Source organism: Triticum urartu, chromosome 7, assembly GCF_003073215.2.
Source record: "Triticum urartu cultivar G1812 chromosome 7, Tu2.1, whole genome shotgun sequence".
NCBI lineage: Eukaryota > Viridiplantae > Streptophyta > Magnoliopsida > Poales > Poaceae > Triticum > Triticum urartu.
The window spans coordinates 12,116,983-12,129,008 of record NC_053028.1 but is presented as its reverse complement, the minus strand read 5'-3'; positions in this window follow the sequence as shown (position 1 = coordinate 12,129,008).

Sequence of the window (12,026 nt, the reverse complement as noted above, 5' to 3'; positions counted from 1 at the left end):
CCCGAGGGGGAGCAACGGCGGCAGCCTGGGCTGCGCACGAGCCTGGCTTGACCCGACTCGCGAGGGGCTCGTGAGGGGAGGCAGCTGTGGCGAAGCGGTAACCAGAACGTGAGAAATGGATCGAGCGAGAATAAGCACCCCTTCCCCGAACACACGCAAATTTCGAATTCGAATCCAACTTAAATCCAGCAAGAGAAAGATACAGCCAAAGGGAAAGGCAACAAAAGGCAGACAAAAGGCCGCGTCCGGCACCTAATCTAGTCTTTGACGTCTTTTCACCAGTGCGGAGCTAAGTGCTGTCCACTGGGCGTGGGAGGGAGCCCCAGGGCCTGAGGCCGGCACCCCTGAGACTCCGGGGCATGTACAGCCCCACTCATTATTACGTGAGAGTGTCACGGGGCGGCGAGCTTCACAGGCACTGGGCCTTCTTCACAGGTACTGGCCTTGCTTCATATCGCCAGACGAGGGCCCTGCCTTGCGCCACACTCTAGTGCCATCAGCAACGACCGGAACCCAGGACGCCGCCCGATGGGGTAGAGCGGTCGCTAGCGGTTCCCCCGACGACCACGAGTCCTCCGCCAGGGGCAGGCCCTGAGGCACCTCCCCAGCAGAGGGCCTACCTCCTGAGAACGCCTTGCTCCGAACGCCGCGGTGGTGATGTCGGATTCCGGCCCCTCCCCTGCAGCCCCCTGCACCCTCCTCCTGAGGGGTGGGAGACTGTAGGAGCGGGGCAGCCGCTTGCCGCGGCGACCTGCACCTCCTGCGATCCATGGTTAGCGTATACCTGCCCCTGAAGGGTTAGTGGCGCCCGATGATCGTTGCCTCCAGCGTGGCCAGCGGGTTCGTCCCGGGGCTCCTGGAAGGGCTCAGCCTCCATTGCCTCGTCCCCCCAGCTCGGGCCGAGGAGCGAGCCTTGTCCGTCCTCGCGGGGGTGCCCTTGGTCCATCATGAGGGGCACGTACTCTTCCATCGCCATCATCCCGTATGACAGGCCGTGACGCCCCACATGCCACGCGGTCTCACCTGCCATGCCTGCTGCGGGGTGGCAACGCGGCCGTCCTCCGGGGCCACGGGTCGCGTCGTGTCCTTCTCCGCGGGCCGGTGGCGGGGGCAGCGCCGCCACCGGTCCGGTGCTGACAGCTTCACTGGCGTCGGAGTAGCCTTGGGGCCCGCGGGTCCGAGCGGAGCCCCCGTGCGGGTCGCCATGGGCTTGTGATGCGAGCTGGGTGGAGAAGGGGTCATCCCCTGAGGCGGCGAAGCCCAGGAGCTCCGCCACTCGCCCCAGCAGCACGTCGTGGCTGCCTTCCAGCAGTCTGCGCCGCAGCAGCTCCCGGGCCACCGTGAGCGCGGCCCTCGAGTTCGCCTGCTCCCGGCGAGTGTACGGTGTCGTCGCCGCGGCGTGATTGGAGGCCCTTGCTGCCGACCGAGCCTGCCGCGGCGTAAGAGTCGCCGAAGTCTGTCCGCGTCGCCCGCGGCCCACAGCGCCCTGCGGACCGCGAGCTGCCTGGGGCGTGGGGTCGCCCGAGGCGAGCGGTTCCGCGCGAGCGGGCCACGCAGCCCATGGGTCAGGGTTGCCCTCCTGGTCGCCGGGCATAGTGATGAAGATGCGACGGGGCACGGAGTGGTGGAAGACGACCTCCGGCGCACCCCTACCTGGCGCGCCAAATGTCGGATTTCGGGTTCCGGCAGACCCTTAAGGTTCGAACACTGGGGTGCACGCGGAGATCATGCCTTCAACCTCTCCGTCTCGTAAGGAACTAAACTACTGGAAGAAATGCACAAGAGACACAAGATTTATACTGGTTCGGGCCACCGATGTGGTGTAATACCCTACTCCAGTGTGTGGTTGGTGGATTGCCTCTTGGGGCTGGTGAGGATGAACAATACAAGGAAGAACAGCCTCGCGAGGGTCTGTTCTTGGCTGGGGCGGTGAACTGCTATGGGGAGCTCAGTCACCTTTCTCTCTCTCTCTCTCTCTCTCTCTGCTTGCGAACCGGATGAGCCAACCCTTTGCGATGTGGGTGGCTAGTCCTATATATAGAGGCCCTGGCCCTCTCCCCAAATATTGAGCGGGAAGGGATCCAACAATGGCGGGCTAATTTGAAGGGGGACAGCTAGTACATCTATCCTGACAAAAGTAGTCTTCGCCTGCCAAAGGCTCCGGTGATGACGCCGCGCTGGGCTCCATGGTGACCTCCGTCTCGTAGTCCTCCTGGCCTTGGTCTCGTTGCACCGGAATGGCAACCTTTGCCTGATGCCTCGGTACTCCGCGGCTGCGCTTGCCCCCTTTGCACCAAAGAGGAAAGAAGGACGCTGCGCGCGCTGGCACCCGCCTGGTGCCCTAAGTCGTCACGGCTTACGTCATGGGCACCTCGCGAGGTACCCTGCCTTGATGTCTCCACCTCCTCGCGAGCCAGCCTGAGGAGGCTTCGCCTGAGGAAGTGCCGTGTCGTCCGCCTCGCGAGGCTTGGCCCCTCGCGAGGGTCTTGAGCCTTGTGCTGATGAAGATGGGCCATGTTGGGCCCCCACTTGAGCCACGCCGCAGGCCGCAAGCAGGCAAGTCTGGGGACCCCCGTTCCCAGAACGCCGACAGTGCCCAATGATGCTGCAACGGGTGAAGGTGCTGAAGATCAAGAGGAACCAGACGATGTGCCCGATGATGATGATCTTCGCCGGGTGATTGTCGATGCAAGGACGCAATGCGAAAGTCAAAAGGTGAAGCTGAAGTTCGATCGCATGTTAGAGGATCATAAAAAAGGGTTGTACCCCAATTGCGAAGATGGCAACACAAAGCTCGGTACCGTACTGGAATTGCTGCAGTGGAAGGCAGAGAATGCTGTGCCTGACAAAGGATTTGAGAAGCTACTGAAAATATTGAAGAAGAAGCTTCCAAAGGATAACGAATTTCCCGACAGTACATACGCAGCAAAGAAGGTCGTATGCCCTCTAGGATTGGAGGTGGAGAAGATACATGCATGCCCTAATGACTGCATCCTATACCGCGGTGCATACAAGGATCTGAACGCATGCCCCGTATGCGGTGCATTGCGGTATAAGATCAGACGAGATGACCCTGGTGATGTTCACGGCGAGCCCCACAGGAAGAGGGTTCCTGCGAAGGTCATGTGGTATGCTCCTATAATACCACGGTTGAAACGTCTGTTCAGAAACGGAAAGCATGCCAAGTCGATACGATGGCACAGTGAGGACCGTAAGAAAGACGGGAAGTTGAGAGCACCCGCTGACGGGTCGCAGTGGAGAAAAATCGTGAGAAAGTACTGGGATGAGTTTGCAAAGGACCCAAGGAACGTATGGTTTGCTTTAAGCGCGGATGGCATTAATCCTTTCGGGGAGCAGAGCAGCAATCACAGCACCTGGCCGGTCACTCTATGTATGTATAACCTTCCTCCTTGGATGTGCATGAAGCGGAAGTTCATTATGATGCCAATTCTCATCCAAGGCCCTAAGCAACCCGGCAACGACATTGATGTGTACCTAAGGCCATTAGTTGAAGAACTTTTACAGCTGTGGAATGGAAACGGTGTACGTACGTGGGATGAGCACGGACAGGAGGAATTTAACCTAAAGGCGTTGCTGTTTGTGACCATCAACGATTGGCCCGCTCTCAGTAACCTTTCAGGACAGACAAACAAAGGATACCACGCATGCACACACTGTTTAGATGACACTGAAAGTATATACCTGGACAAATGCAGGAAGAATGTGTACCTGGGCCATCGTCGATTTCTTCCGACCAACCATCAATGTCGAAAGAAAGGCAAGCATTTCAAAGGCGAGGCAGATCACCGGAAGAAGCCCGCCATGCGTACCGGTGATCACGTACTTGCTATGGTCAATGATTTACACGTAATCTTTGGAAAGGGTCCCTACGCAGTAGCTGTTCCGAATGACGCTGAGGGACACGCACCCATGTGGAAGAAGAAATCTATATTTTGGGACCTACCCTACTGGAAAGACCTACAGATCCGCTCTTCAATCGACGTGATGCACGTGGCGGCTTGCTTGCTTCCTTTTCCCTATGACGGTGCGGGACGTGGGCAGCCACCATGCAGTACTGGTAGTGGTGGGCGCGGTGGTGGACAGCCGTGATCTCCTTCATTCATCTGGTGGCACGACCTCGTGGCTGGAGACGAGCTTCGTCAGTGGGTGATAGTGGCTGATGTTCTTGGCATCTTCGGCGACGTGGTGGTGGTGGCGGTGGTCTACGTGAAGGCCGACTAGGCCGTAGCCCACGCAGCGATGTAGCTTCAAATTTATCTAAGCCCAGACCACAGCATCTGACCAACACAGAGATCAACCAGACCTGGTCAAACGGCCTGGCCGGCCTGACCCGACCCATCGTAATCGTGCCTGGCCCGACACGTCCCGCCAGGGCATGATTATTATACGGGCCGTGTCGTGCCGCGTGCCAGGCATGGCCCGTTTAGCCCATGTCATGCCTGGCCCATGACAGACCGTGCAGGCATGTTCGCGGGCTGGCCTGGTTGGCCCGGCCCGTTTGGCCAGCCATAGCCCAACCCAACACGTAGCAGCCCGGCACCCAGTTCTAAAAAAAAATAGCCCGGCACCCAGGAAAAGAAGAAGCACCTAGCAGCCAAGTCGCCCCCGACGGATCGACACATAGGAGCGGTTGACGCCCGCGGCGCCGCCACCGGCAAGCGGCACACATCGGCCTCCGCTCACCGGCACACAACAGCATGACGACGGCGAGTCGGCCGACCCACGACCCCAGGCCACGTGGCCACGCAACCGCGGGTAGTTAGCAGCGGCAAATCCCTGCAGGTTGCACATGTAATTTTCTTTGATCCATTCCCAGTTTCTTTCATTTAGGTTATTGTCTATTCATATGTGTACGGTGGAAGCATAAATAAACAACTGAAGATGTTGCTGTTGTACCTTTTATGCAGAACCATTATTGTTTACAGTTTACGCAAAGCATGTTTCTTTACATTTTGACATAAAATTCCAATTTCGTAGCGGAAACAATCCACTCACTTCAGTCTCTGGTCCGATATCTCCAAGCTTTTGTAATCGCGAACTAAAATAGTCTAATGGGGAAACGTATTTTGGTATAGCTTCTTTTGTTTACTTATTATAATGACAATGATTCAGAATTTCAAATTTCCGTATTATTCTTAGCTTGGCTCGCCCAACAATTTGTTTGTAGCTCCGCCACTGCTGTGTTGCCCTCCGAGAAGCAAAGCTCTGCCAGCGGTGTCCCCATCACCCATCGACACCCTAAACCAAGGTACTATCTTACCCGACTCAAAAACGGCGAGGTCACCACCACCCGGGTTGATTTTCATTAGCCAGATCAATGATTTCCTCTATCCTTTTGCAGATCATTCCCCTGCCTAGGCCCTTCCGTGTCCACTCTAGGGAGGAGGTGGAGCAGGGGGAGATGTTCTGGAGGAACACCAAGCTGAGGCTGGGCACCCATCCAGGGGCGACGGCGGCTAGCCTGCTCACTGACGACCTCATCCTGGAAATCCTCTGTCGTCTCCCTGTGAGATCCATCTATCGCCTCAAGGGTGTCTCTGTACTCTGGTGTGACCTCATCACCGACCCCGCAAACCGCAAGAAGTTGCCCCAGGCCCTAGCCCGCTTCCTCTACACGACCAGCAGCAACAACGGGTGACACCACCACTTTGCCAGCGTCTCCGGCGCGGCAATACCGTTTGACCCTCCCCTCCCTTACCTGCAGCCAAACAAGTATAGTGGCATCACCCAGGTGGACGCCTGCAATGGCCTCCTTCTCTGTCACCTCTACAATAGCAAGGATGATTCCCATTTGGTCGTATGCAATCCCACCACCAAGAGGTGGTTTCAGCTTCCCCCTCAACCTCAACCGCTGGAGCTAGCAAACAGACGTACCCGTGCCACCGGTCTAGCTTTCGACCCAGCGGCCTCGGCCCATTTCCATATTCTTCATTTCGAGCATACCTATCTGGAAACTTACATCACTCGAGTGAACATCTACTCCTCCCGGACAGGAGCCTAGAGTCATAGGAATTGTGGGATGTCTGAGAAATATACGCTGTTTTTCGGTGGTAGATGTATCTTTGTTGGCGGCTTGCTCTACGTGATGGGCAACCTTAATTACATCATCGACGATTATGTGTTGCTGGGTGTAGACATGGAGGGGAAAGTAGTAAGACCATCAGTGTGTTGTACGGGCGAGGATTTGGTATGATTGGATCATCTCGGGGGTGTTTACACTATGCTATACCTTCCTTCGATGATAACAAGCAAATCTCTAGGATAGAACTCTGGTGCCTCCAGGATTGTGATAGTAAAGAATTGGTCCTAAAGCATACTGCCAGATTCAATGAGCTTATGAGCTTGACTGGGAAGAAGCACAGGATTGTTGGGATTCATCCAGATTGTGACAGCATTTTCCTGCTTTCACGTGGATGTGGTGATACCTTGGTAGCGTACGATATGCAACATAAGCAAGTTGGATGTATCTTTAAGCTTGAGAAAAACAGTACACAACGATTTCTAGCCTATGTTCCTCTGTTCACAGAGTCATTAGCAAATGCAGATGGGCAGTAGGTTTACCTTCAAGCCATGCCCTGTGCTTCTCCAAGAATTGGCTCTTCTATCGGCTGAAGTATTTGACCGTTACTTTGGAATCTGCTTGAATCATGCCGCTCTCAGTAACCTTTCAGGACAGACAAACAAAGGATACCACGCATGCACACACTGTTTAGATGACACTGAAAGTATACACTTGGACAAATGCAGGAAGAATGTGTACCTGGGCCATCGTCGATTTCTTCCGACCAACCATCAATGTCGAAAGAAAGGCAAGCATTTCAAAGGCGAGGCAGATCACCGGAAGAAGCCCGCCATGCGTACCGGTGATCACGTACTTGCTATGGTCAATGATTTACACGTAATCTTTGGAAAGGGTCCCGGCGCAGTAGCTGTTCCGAATGACGCTGAGGGACACGCACCCATGTGGAAGAAGAAATCTATATTTTGGGACCTACCCTAATGGAAAGACCTAGAGGTCCGCTTTTCAATCGACGTGATGCACGTGACGAAGAACCTTTGCGTGAACCTGCTAGGCTTCTTGGGCGTGTATGGAAAGACAAAAGATACACCTGAGGCACGGGAGGACTTGCAACGTTTGCACGAAAAAGACGGCATGCCTCAGAAGCAGTATGAAGGTCCTGCCAGCTACGCTCTTACGAAAGATGAGAAAGAAATCTTCTTTGAATGCCTGCTCAGTATGAAGGTCCCGACTGGCTTCTCGTAGAATATAAAGGGAATAATAAATATCCCAGAGAAAAAGTTCCAGAACCTAAAGTCTCATGACTGCCACGTGATTATGACGCAACTGCTTCTGGTTGCATTGAGGGGGCTTCTACCGGAAAACGTCCAATTAGCCATTGTGAAGCTATGTGCATTTCTCAATGCAATCTTTCAGAAGGTGATCGATCCAGAAATGGTACCAAGGCTAAGGAGTGATGTGGCGCAATGTCTTGTCAGTTTCGAGCTGGTGTTCCCACCATCCTTCTTCAATATCATGACGCATGTCCTAGTTCATCTAGTCGACGAGATTGTCGTTCTGGGGCCCGTATTTCTACACAATATGTTCCCCTTTGAGAGGTTCATGGGAGTCCTAAAGAAATATGTCCGTAACCGCGCTAGGCCAGAAGGAAGCATCTCCATGGGCCATCAAACAAAGGATGTCATCGGGTTTTGTGTTGACTTCATTCCTGGCCTTAAGAAGATAGGTCTCCCTAAATCGCGGTATGAGGGGAGACTGACTGGAAAAGGCACGCTAGGAGCGGACTCAATAATATGCAGGGACGGGCATTTTTGGTCTCAAGCACACTACACAGTTCTACAGAACTCTACCTTGGTGACCCCGTATGTCGATGAACACAAGAACAGTCTGCGCTCCAAACACCCGGAGCGGTGCGACGACTGGATTACATGTGAACACATTAGGACTTTCAGCAGTTGGTTGGAAGCACGTCTCAGAGGTGACAACACTGTTTGTGATGAGTTGTACTTGTTGTCCAGGGGACCATCTTTGACTGTATTGATTTACAAAGGATACGAGATAAATGGGAATATATTTTACACGATTGACCAAGATCAAAAGAGCACCAACCAAAACAGCGGTGTCCGCTTTGATGCAACAACCGAGAAGGGAAAGGACACATATTATGGTTACATAGTGGACATATGGGAACTTGACTACGGACAAGATTTTAAGGTCCCTTTGTTTAAGTGCAAATGGGTCAATCTGTCAGGAGGCGGGGTACATGTAGACCCACAGTACGGAATGACAACAGTGGATCTGAAAAATCTTGGGTACACTGACGAACTGTTCGTCCTAGCCAATGATGTGGCACAGGTTGTCTATGTGAAGGACATGTCTACCAGACCGAGAAAAAGAAAAGATAAGGAAACGAATACATCATGCAATGAGCCAAAGCGCCACATAGTTCTTTCAGGAAAAAGGGATATCCTGGGAGTGGAGGGCAAGACAGACATGTCTGAAGATTATGAAAGGTTTCATGAAGTTCCTCCCTTCAATGTCAAGGCTGACCCAAGCATCCTGATAAACGATGAAGATTATCCATGGTTACGGCGCAATAAGCAAATGACAAAAGCGAAGAAAAAGTGAAGACTTTCTCCCACAACTATTATGATGATACCATGCCAAATTTGTAACAAACGAGCATGCTACGCCAACTTTTTCAGAGTTCATTTGAAAACTATGAATTTAGGTCGAATTTTCTCTATAGGTGCATCTATGTTCATTTTTTAGTAAAGTTAATCACAAACTTGTGATTCACACAAATTTCAAAGAATTCAAATTTTAACTATTCAAATTTGAGTTTATAATTTTCCTAAAACTAATGGCACTAACAGAAAGTTTATAATTTTGCTGACCTAAAAGCAAAAAGAATAAAAGAATAAAGCAAAAAAAAAAAGAAAAATGCCTATAATATTTGTTATGACTAACTAAAATTACCAAATTGAGTATAATGATAAAACACAGTAATATTAAATAGCAGGAAAAACCAAAAAACAAAAGAAAAATGCCTATAATATTTGTTATGACTAACTAAAATTACCAAATTGAGTATAATGATAAAACACAGTAATATTAAATAGCAGGAAAAACAATGACTCAAAAATCAATTTTTATTGTAAAGTCATTCATAAACTAGTGGCATAAAATAAAAAAGAAATCACTACAAAACTATAAGTATTTAGTTCTAAGTAGAAATGAAAAAATAGCAAAAAAATGCCACCAACTGGGCCACCACGGCCTGAATACGACTAGAAACCCAACCATGGGCCAGGATTCAGGCCCGCAGCAGGTCCAGTAGGCCCACAGGCATTGCAGTGACAGATTAGGCTTGGAACTGGTTGAGAGGAGCTCGAGAGGGTGGGCGCAGCAGCGCTTATAAACCACTCCGAGCCCTCTCAACTAGCGAGGTGGGACTAAACTTTTGGGCGCGGGGCAGCACAAGGCCATTGGTCCCGGTTGGTGGGACGAACCGGGACCAAAGGGGTGCATTGGTACCGGTTCGTGGCACCAACCTGGTACCAATGCCCCTCTTTAGTCCTGCCCAAGGGAGCAACCGGGACAAGAGGGGCATTGGCCGGTTGGTGCCACGAACCAGAACCAAAGGCCTGGTATATAAGCAGGACTTAGGAAAATTTCAGTTTCTCATCGACCAGTTGCCCCCCGGCCCGCCCGACGACGCCGAGCACATCGACGCCGCCAGGCTGCCCCGACGCCGTCCGCCGCCCCTGCCGTCGCCCCCGACCGGCCGTCGCCGTCGCCCGCTCCGTCGCCGTCGCCGTCGCCGACGTCGTCCCCGAGCCCGCGCACCCCTGCCCTCGCCCCCGAGCTGCGCGCGCCTCCGCCGTACGTCCCCGAGCCTTCCTCGTCGCCGACGCCACCTCGCGGTGAGCGCCGCCCCGTTCCCCTGTACTGACCGCCGACGCCGCCGCGCGCTGCCATCACGCCGCCGCGCGCCCCTGCCCTTCGCCCGCCGCCCCTGCCCTTAATTTTTTTTTGTTTAATTTTTTTTCATATGTGTATGTATATTGTATATGTGTATGTATAATGTATATGTGTATGTGTATGTATATGTGTATGTATATGTGTATGTGGTTAGTTTAATTTTTTTTGTTCATAGAAAGTTTGTTCATATATATATATAAAGTTTTTTGTTCATAGAAAGTTTTTTGTTCATATATAGAAAGTTAGAAGAAAATTTAGAATATGCTAAAATTTAGAAGAAAAAGAAGGATAGGAAAGAAGAAAATAAGAAGGGGAAGAAAGAAGAAGAGGAGAGGAAAAAGAGGAGAAATTAATAAGAAGAGGAAAAAGAAGAAAAAGAAGAGGAGAAGAAATAACTTCAACACGAGGGGGGGTCGATATACCCCTCGGATAACTTCGACATGAGGGGCGGTCGATATATATACCCCCTCTCGACTGTGATAATAACTTATACCGCGGGAGCACCCCCCGACCCTCTCGCTCGACCAAAACTCTCGAGGACACCCAAACCCATCGAAAAAACGATGTCGGTCTCCTACCCCCTCCCGCCGCGCCCCTACCCGACAAACTCTCTCGAGGCCACCCCAAACCCTTGAAGCGTTGTCGAGGCCACCCCAAACCCTAGAGAAGCAGCGTCGAGGCCACTAATTAATATATATGATTCCTTACTATGATTAGCTAGCTAGTTCTACGCTTGCTACTAATATATCCATTTGTCATGTTTGAATAATAATTGCCATGTTGTAAATATTTGTAGAAACTATGGACACCACCCGAGACGAAGCAAACGAAGCGATGTTGAGGGACATAATCGCAGAAGGAAGTGATGCCGTCTCGTTGTATCTCAACGACACCGATGGTACTCTGGAAGGAGAGGGTGAAGAAGCTGGCTCTGGTGACCTAATGCTGGTGCAAGAAGAAGAACGTGAGGACGGCTCCGGTGACCCAATGCTGGTGCAAGAAGGAGACCGTGATGACGGCTCCGGTGACCGAACCGAGTCCGGCCAGGTATATATATTAGTTAAGCCTGTGCTGACTAGCTAATTGATGCATTCATTGTTTTGGTATGTACACATATTAATTAAGTCTTTGCTCTTTTTTCTAGCCCTCCGGATCGAGCACAACTGAGGTAAAGAGACGAGGCCCGAAGAAAAAGTTGAGCTCGGATGAAAGGTTTGAGATCATAGCAATCACGCCCGACGGCCAACCTATTGAACCCATCCGAACAAAGAAGGCATTTGTTGCCCAGTGCGGGGTTCTGGTTAGGGACAAGATCCCGATCAGCATCCAGCAATGGTTCAAGCCGACTACAGAAGACCCTGAGGTGTCTTACGTCAATGATATGCAGAAAAATAATCTTTGGACTGAGCTGAAGACAAATTTCACCCTACCGCCAGAGGATGATCCGGAGAAGCCAGTTAAAGAGCAATTAATCAAGTCTTTTGCTCTTAAGAGGATGGCAGACCTATTCAGGAGGTGGAAGAATGACCTGAATAGGTTTGTCGAGAAAAAAGAGACACCAGAATTCAAGGGTATATATGAGAAGATCAGAGATGATTGGCCTGCATTTATGGCCTACAAGACATCGAAAAAGAGTAAGAAGATGTCGGCGACAAACAAGAAAAATGCTGCGAAGAAGAAGCTTCACCATCGCACGGGGTCAGGTGGCTACCTCGTAGCCCGGCCTAAGTGGGCCAAGGCTGAGAATGATCTGCTTGCAAAAGGGATCGAACCAGAGACAATGAGCTGGCCAGACCGTTGCCGGACTTGGTTCTTCGGGGCTGGCGGAACCTTGGACCCTGTAACAGGGAAGTGCATTTGGACGGATGAGCAACTTGACATACCCTTGAAGAAGCTTCGGTACTATATCGCTGCAGCGCAGAAAGGGACGTTCCTTCTAGACAGAGAGAACGATGAGCTCAGAAAGGCCCTCGAAAATCCTGAGCACCCTGGACGGACACGA